At 30.8% G+C, this 8,971-nt stretch overlaps 1 long non-coding RNA gene across 1 annotated transcript; it reads left to right on the forward strand.

Annotated features, from left to right (window-relative positions):
• The first annotated feature begins 730 nt into the window (after window positions 1–730).
• LOC147801243 (uncharacterized) lies at window positions 731–8,715 on the forward strand. Its single transcript, XR_015430455.1, has 3 exons — window positions 731–757; window positions 1,359–1,500; window positions 8,604–8,715. It is a non-coding gene; the product is annotated as an uncharacterized LOC147801243 (long non-coding RNA).
• The last annotated feature ends 256 nt before the right edge of the window (window positions 8,716–8,971 follow it).

Consider the following 8,971-nt stretch of genomic DNA (forward strand, 5'->3'; position numbering starts at 1 on the left):
TTAAGGTATATTTAAGGTTGATTTGAGGTATTTTTGAGGTATTAAGGTTGTTTTGAGGTATATTTGAGGTGTATTTAAGGTTGCAGAGAAAACAGCAATAAAAATTATACCTCGTAAAGGTTGTAATAAAGGTGTACGAGGTTGATTTATATATACTTCAGCTTGTTTTGAAGTTGTTTAAAATTCACTTCAAATCAACCAGACTGATAAGGTGATTTTTAAGGTACACCAGGTTTATTTTCTTACACTTGTAACAAAAGAGGTATTTTTGAGGTATAAAAATTTTTACCTTATTTCAACTAACGATAAAAAGGTATTTATTGAGGTATATGAAGTCATTTTATTTATACCTAAGCTTATTTTGAGGTTGTTTTAAATTCACTTCAAATCATCCAGCCTGATAAGATGATTTTTAAGGTATACGAGGTTGTTTTTCTTACACTTGTAGCAAAAGAGGTATTTATGAGGTATAAAAAAATCAACCTTATTTCAACTAACGAGAGTGAGGTATTTACGAGGTATAAAAAATATACCTTTTTTCTACTAACGATATTGAAGTATTTATGAGGTATAAAAAAATATACCTTATTTCAACTAAAGAGAGTGAGGTATTTATTGAGGTGTTGAAGTCATTTTATTTATACCTAAGCTTGTTTTAAGGTTGCTTAAAGTACACTTCATATTAACTAGCTCACTTCCCAGAGTTCCATGCGAGCCGGCAAATGGCGTGTGCAATCGAAAGTCTATTCGAAATTCGGTGAGTGTGCTTGACATTTATTAATTTAGTTTTATCACTTTTAATCAAATATGCTTCAATTTTGAAACTTAAATTTTATTATTTTTGTTTTAACGACGCGTCCTGATCTTAAATAATTTAAGTTGGAGGATATTCTTTGAGGCTATCGTTGTAGGCTTAGCAATAAGAGAGAATAACCGAAATATTTCTCGTCACTGTTTAGGGTAACATTACTGGTGAATCGTTACAGCAGGTTATGCACAGTATATTTTATTGTTTGTAGTTCAGTCAAATAGAACTATTCTTTTTATTTTGCTTAAATGTATATGTTTTAACGTAGCAGTATGCATGCTGATTAATTGAGAAAAATGTTCACAATTTCTCTTATAAATAAATCATTGAAAATTGAAAGATTTTTAAAATAGCAATTTTGCTTTGAAATTCTACTATAGCTGTATGCTTATCGTTTGGATATTTGTTGCAAAGATTATATTATTGTTTATATATATTCAAAGCTTATATATATATATATATATATATATATATATATATATATATATATATATATATATATATATATATATATATATATATATATATATATATATATATATATTTACAGAGCTTATCCACAGTTCCCTGATATTACTGAGATGGCCTAGGCTGTAAATAGCACATGCGCGGCGGCGCAGAAGAAGAGACAAGCAAGCTACTGCTCAGCCTTCCCCTAGGATATAGTTCTGAATTTATACCTAAAAGAAAAAGTAATCTCTCCTAATAAACTACAGAATTTATGTAATTGTTGATAACAATAGTTTGCTAGATATTTGATTATTGAAAACTAGTAACTGTTGTTGGAGTGGTTTGTTACTCCTCTGAATACATTAAGTTAACAGAATTAAGTTTCGGTCGTGTGGTGGCAACAGACATTTTCTTTTCAGATAACGTAAGTGACGTCATCCGTGCATATGATTATGGAATCTGTATATAAAGCATGCATTGTTGCAAGCATGTGTTCTTGTCGACTTCTTGTCCTGTCTCTTCACTATGTCACGTCACTGTGTTGTTGTTTCCGGTGACGTACCAACATTTTTGTTAAGATATATTTATGTTTAAATATCTTCAGTTGTACGCTGTATCGAGATGGTACTGTATGAAATAAAGAAATGTTTAAATCTTCAAGTTTCTTTATGTGAGTTAACACTTTCACTCAATACTGTGCTACTCCGCTAACGCATCAATAGTTGGTTATGGGCCTTCGAACCCGCAAACCTTTAGTCTGGAACATGGAATAAATAGACTAATAAGGAGTGAAAAGTGGAAATAAGTCTTCAATTTTCAATATGGCTGAGTCTACTGATGGAACAGTTTTTGCCTTTCCAAAGCTCGGAGATTTTAATTATGGAAGCTGGAAAATTGACATGAAAGTTTTGTTGATGGAAAAAGGATGCTGGGACTTTATAACTGGAAAAGAAATACCACTTGATGATACAGCAGCTGAAAGAGACAAATTGGCTTATCTTCTACGAAAACAACGAGCCTATACGACAATTTACATGGGAATCGAGCGAAAATACCAATCCCTGATTGCTGATACCGAAGACGGGAAGACAGCTTGGGAAACGCTGAAAGTAAACTTTGAACCTACGTCGAGAGCTCGTCTGGCTGGTTTAGTCGATGATTTCTTTAACACAAGATTTTCACCCGACGAAGAAACGATCGGAATATACAGCAAAAGAATGTTGGAGAAGAATAAACAAATTGAGGATGCTGGATTTAAATTGCCTTCAATATTAGTGTGTTTTCAGCTGATAAGATATCTGCCTTCTGAATATGATAATTTGGTACAGATTCTTTACAGAGTAAAAGATGAAGAATTTACGATCGATTCAATTACTAAGCAACTAATTACGGAATCTGGAAGGATTGAACTGAAACAAAAAGACGAAAATAAAATTACGTTTGTGAATGATGCTTATTCAACTAAAGTTCAAAAGGGTGATTGTAAAAGACAAGCAGAGAATAAGAAAAACTTCAGTGGAAGCAGTCTGGACCCTAACAAGAAATTCGAAGTAACAAATCCTCGTCGTTCTGTAGTATGCAAGTTCTGTGAAAAATTGGGTCACACTGAGGATAAATGCTACAAGAAAGTGAATGTGCAACGTCGAAAGAAAGCTTTTTTATGTGAAAAAGACTATTTGAGCCTGAATGAAAAATTGGAATCTATGTGTGTGGAATCGTCTAATACTAATCAATTCATAGGAGAATTTCTAGTAGATACTGCAGCAACATCTCACATCTGTAAAGAAAGAGAATGGTTCTCCTGGTATAAAGAGATTACACCGACAGAGGTTCTAGTTGGTGACACAAATAGCTCAACAATTGCCACTGGTGTTGGAGACATTGACTTTACTATATTGGACATTAAAGGTAAGGTGGAAATTACTTTAAAAAATGTTCTATATGTGCCCAACATGAGGCGTAATTTGATTAGTGGAGCGAAAATTGATATTGCTGGTAACTATGTTGAATGGGGCCGCAATAAAATGGTAATTTTTGATAAATTTGATAATTATATGTTCACTGTAAACAGAAAAGATAAATTGTATATTTTGAATGGATATCCAACAAAATTTAAAGATAAACTTAACGAAAGTCTTGATAGTAAGAATATAGCTTTAATTTCAACTTTAAATTTAGATATTGTACACAGACGATTCTGTCATGTGAATATGCCATTAATTCAAAGTATGAATAAAAATAATGTAGTAAAAGGCATTGAAAACTTAAGTAAAAGTAAAAACGAAAATTGTACTAGTTGTACCAAATCTACTAGGGTATCTTTAAAACGAAATCGTATTTATCATAGAACTACTAAAACTTGTTTAGAAAGAGTGCATTGTGATTTATGGGGACCTTCTCCCGTAAACTCTTTAGGTGGTAACAAATATTTCTTATCTTGTATTGATGATTTTTCTCGTAAAGTTGATGTATATGTTATTAAAAGTAAAACCGAAGTTTTCGAATGTTTTAAGAAATATTTAGCTAAGTGTGAAAGGGAAACTAATCTTAAGTTAAAATGTGTCAGAACTGATAACGGGCTAGAGTTTTGCCATAAAGAATTTGAAAAGTTCTTAAGCAATCTCGGAATTAGAATAGAAAGGACTAATGTATATACTCCAGAAATGAACGGGATAGCAGAAAAGTTTAATAGAAGTGCAATGGACGCGGTAAGAGCAATGTTACATGATAGTGGGTTACAACCCAAATTTTGGGGGGAAGCTTTGTTAGCTTTCGTGCATACCAAAAACAGATGCGAGCATAAATTAACTAATCATTTAAGTCCAATTGAAATATGGTCAGGTTTTAAACCTTCAGTAAGACACTTTAAAATTTTTGGATCACTAGCTTATGTACATATTCCCAAAATTAATCGAAATAAACTTCAACCTAGAGCTAAACTTGGAATTGTTGTAGGATATGCTGTACGAACCAAAGGGTACAGAATTTTTATTCCGAACGATAGGAAAGTAATTGAAACAATTCATGTTAGTATTGATGAAACCAAAAAGGGTGTAGAAACTTTATTTGGAAAAAATAAATCTTTTGAATATCTTAAGTTCAACCTAAATTTGAAAAACGAGCTAGATAACTTTGATAATGAATCTATTAATGATAAAACTGCGTTAGATAAATTAAGTCCTATTGATATCGAAAAGTGGGAAAGGAAAGAATGTCCACGAACTAAAAGTAAAAGAATAGATGTATTTTATTATCCTCCTTCAAGTAAACTAAGACTTAGATCTTTAAATGATGTTAAAAAGTATTGTGAGAAAAACAAACTCTCTTTTGAACCTGAGAAATTTTCATTTAAAGCAAAAAGTAAACATCCTAATAACGTAACTAAAAGTTCAAGTAGTGAGGAAGATTTAAATTCAAATGAAGATTTCGAATACGAGTGTCATTTTTCTGAATTTCCCAAAACTTTTGAGGATACACAAATTTGCAAAGATAAAGAAAAATGGGATTTTGCTATGAGGGAAGAACTCAAAATGATAGAAAAACGCAAAGTGTGGGAGTTAGTAGATCTTCCTAAAAACACTAAAGTGATAGGCACTAAATGGGTTTACACTGTTAAACGTGATGAAAATAATAAACCTAAGAAATATAAAGCTAGACTTGTTGCTTTGGGATTTAAACAAAGAGCAGGTATTGATTATGGAGAAACATTTTCTCCTGTTGTTAACTTTTCAATTATTAAATTGTTATTTATTTTATTAGTATCAATGTTAAACTGGTGTCATTATCAAGTCGATGTAAAGTCTGCATACTTGTATGGTAATTTATCGGAACCTGTATATGTTAAACAACCTCCAGGATATATTGTTAAAGGTCATGAAGGTAAAGTTTATTTATTGCATAAATCCTTATACGGGCTACATCAAAGTAGTCGATATTGGAACTTTGAACTTGATAGTATATTTAAGGATTTAAAATTTGAGAAATTAAAATGGTTAAATTGTGTTTATAAACGTAAGAATATTATTTTAATTGTGTATGTTGATGATATTGTAATTTTTGGTAAAACACAAATTGATGTTAATAATGCTATTTCACTAATTAAAAGTAAATTAGAATTAACTGAATTAGGTCAGGTAAAATATTTGTTAGGCGTAAATTTTGATACGAACAATGGTGCTTTATTAATGCATCAAAATACGTATATTGAGAAATTAAGGATAAAATTTAAAGAACTTCCAAAGTCTAATGTTAGTCTTCCGATAAAACTCGGATGTAAACTTTCTGAAAAAAATAAATGAAAGTGATATTGTTGAAAACGACTTAATGAAACAATTTCCATATCGAACTTTAATCGGCTGTTTAACCTTTTTAGCTGATCGTACGAGACCTGATATTAGTTTTTCAGTAAATTTGATGTCTCAATTTTCAAATGGTTATACGTTCGAACATTGGAAGATCGTGGTTGATTTAATGAATTATGTATTTAACACTAAGGATTACAAAATTAATTTAAGTAAAGCTAATAATTTAAATTTAATTTGTTTTTCTGATGCTAATTGGGGCTGTAGTTTAAGTAATCGCCATTCAACTAGTGGATATTTAATAAAATTTGGAGATGTAGTTTTTAGCTGGCGTTCTAGTAAACAAAAATGTATTGCCCTTAGCTCAATGGAATCTGAATTTGTTGCCTTATGTGAAAGTATGAAAGAAACAGTTTGGTTTTCTAGAGTAATTAATGAACTTAGTATTCTGCCTGACAAAATTGTACCAAAAGTTTTTTGTGATAATCAGGCTGCTATACATTTCTCTAGAAATAATTGTGAAAACTTTAAGACAAAACATATAGATATTCGATATAAATTTATTCGACAACTTATTGAAGAAAATCTAGTAGAATTAGCTTTTATTCATTCTAAGAATAACTTAGCAGATTTCCTAACAAAACCATTAATGGGTAATAAATTTAAAGAAGTTGTGAATAATATATTTTTCTCTGATATAGATCACACGACCGTGGGGCCGTATATTGGAGTGGTTTGTTACTCCTCTGAATACATTAAGTTAACAGAATTAAGTTTCGGTCGTGTGGTGGCAACAGACATTTTCTTTTCAGATAACGTAAGTGACGTCATCCGTGCATATGATTATGGAATCTGTATATAAAGCATGCATTGTTGTAAGCATGTGTTCTTGTCGACTTCTTGTCTTGTCTCTTCACTATGTCACGTCACTGTGTTGTTGTTTCCGGTGACGTACCAACATTTTTGTTAAGATATATTTATGTTTAAATATCTTCAGTTGTACGCTGTATCGAGATGGTACTGTATGAAATAAAGAAATGTTTAAATCTTCAAGTTTCTTTATGTGAGTTAACACTTTCACTCAATACTGTGCTACTCCGCTAACGCATCAACAACTGTACTAGCTCACTTCTTTATGTTTGATCACAAAACTGCTATTTTCACTACATGTTATTTTCTCGCATTTTACCCACGTTAATTATTTACTAAGCAGATTGTTATCACTTATTAGAATATTGGGCAGAATGAAATTAAATCCGATTTCAAGTTTATATGACAATTTGTTTCAAGGTTATGAGCTTTTTCGTGCAGCTGTTTATGGTTCACTACTTCAAAAATGTGCGAATTTCGGAAATCTTAAATATTTTAGAAATAAGTCAGTATAGTATGCAATTTTAATCCTGAATTGAATAAAATCAATTGCAAATAAAAACATTTATTGTTGAAAGTAATATGCATTATTTTGAGTTTCATCCTATGGGATGTGTATTTATGTTTAAACAAGTGTTTGTAACAACTAACTATTAGGTTTATTCTGCTCGGTATTATAAGTTATATAGGAGATATTATACTCAACTTATTTTAAAAGTATTGTTTCAAATCATTCTCTCCTAGACATTTTCCTCACATAAAATTACTCACAACTTTAAAATAAATGCTCCTTATCAGCTTGTAATTTGTTCTATTCGATTGAGTGTAAAAAAAGAATAAAAATTGGTACGTAACTTTAAAATTTTAATTTATTAAACGATTGTAGACTCTTGATTACATTGATTAAAAATTATTAAAATAACTATTTTTTAAGAAACTCTGGTGTGATTGACAATAACATAAGTCCTTTTCAGAATCAGCGTCAAAAATTTAAAAAAAAGCTGCTAGTTTCATGAAGTCTGACCAAAAGTTGAAAAATATAGACTAGGTTTATTGAGTTTAAAGATTTTTAAAAAAGAAAGGGAAGGAAATCTAATTATAAAACTTACAAGTACCATAATATTACAGATGTATAGAAAAAAAAGTGTTAAAATTGCATAATAAGATTGGAATTATACAGGGTGTTTATAAAGTCCCGGACCCATTTTGATGTTTAATAACTCATAAAATAATAAAGATAGATTAAAATTAATAACATTAATGGTTAGATAGACTCAAAAAGTTTCATGACCCTTGTCAATGAACTTCCACGTGTGACCCCTTCGTCGCACGGAGAATATCAAGTCGATAGTCAATTTCACGAGAGGTAGCTTTCTTTTTTACAGAAAAGACAATCTCATCAGTCGTATACTTAGACATGTTGGAAAACTTCGTATTTCCACAACTAGAAGAGCTTCAGACACATGTCTTTTTGCAACAAGATGGTGCACCACCTCATTGGGGTATCATCGTTCGTAGTTCTTTGAATGACCATTTTACAGGAAGATGGATTGGGCGAGGAGGTCCAATTCCTTGGCCACCCAGATCACCTGATATAACGTGACTGGACTTTTTTCTTTGGGGATTTATAAAGGACAATGTTTACAGGAGGATCGTGTCGAACATTGATGGCCTAAAAGCCAGAATTACAACCGCAATAGCCTCTGTGGATGCCGACATGCTTGCCGCTACCTGGCGTGAAATTGACTATCGACTTGATATTCTCCGTGAGACGAAGGGGGCACACGTGGAAGTTCATTGACAAGGTTCATGAAAGTTTTTGAGTCTATCTAACCACTTATGTTATTAATTTTAATCTATCTTTATTATTTTATGAGTTATTAAACATCAAAATGGGTCCGAGACTTTATAAACGCCCTGTATATTTGAATTTCTGTAAATGTTGTTAATGGTAATAACTGTCTTCAGTGTATTTTATTTTGTGTCTGTGATACATGTCATGCTTTTTAGCTACGAGGACTGAATAGAAATGGCAGAAGATATTTTTCTGAAAAGGAAAATTAATTTCATCCAGTTAATTTAAATCATAAAAAAAATACTTTCTAATATTTTAAGACCTGCCACTATTATTGTAAATATGACTTTCTTACTAATTTATTTTTTTTTCCTTTTAGGTTCCAATAATTACAAGTTTCAACATGTAGACGGAAACAGTATTTAAAATAATTTTGTTGGTTTGTAAAAAAAGTGAAATTTTAGTTTTAAATAAAAGTACTTCGAATTTGAGCTGACTAATTATTTAAATTTGTAGTTTTATAGCTTTAAAAATTCAAGCACCTTAGACAACTATCTTCCAAAAATACGAGTATGAGTTCCCATAAATAATTTTTACTAACTGTGGAATTTGGATAAGTGTTATTTTAAGATGATTTAATTCAATCTATTAAAATTATAGAAGAATTATGCATTTGAAATCTTCTTTTATAGCTTAACAAAAGAAGCAATTACTGCCGAAGGTTTAATATTAAAAATTTCAGGTTGA

The sequence above is a fragment of the Parasteatoda tepidariorum genome, chromosome 11 (assembly GCF_982258835.1).
Source record: "Parasteatoda tepidariorum strain Cologne lab strain chromosome 11, Ptep-v5.0, whole genome shotgun sequence".
Lineage (NCBI taxonomy): Eukaryota > Metazoa > Arthropoda > Arachnida > Araneae > Theridiidae > Parasteatoda > Parasteatoda tepidariorum.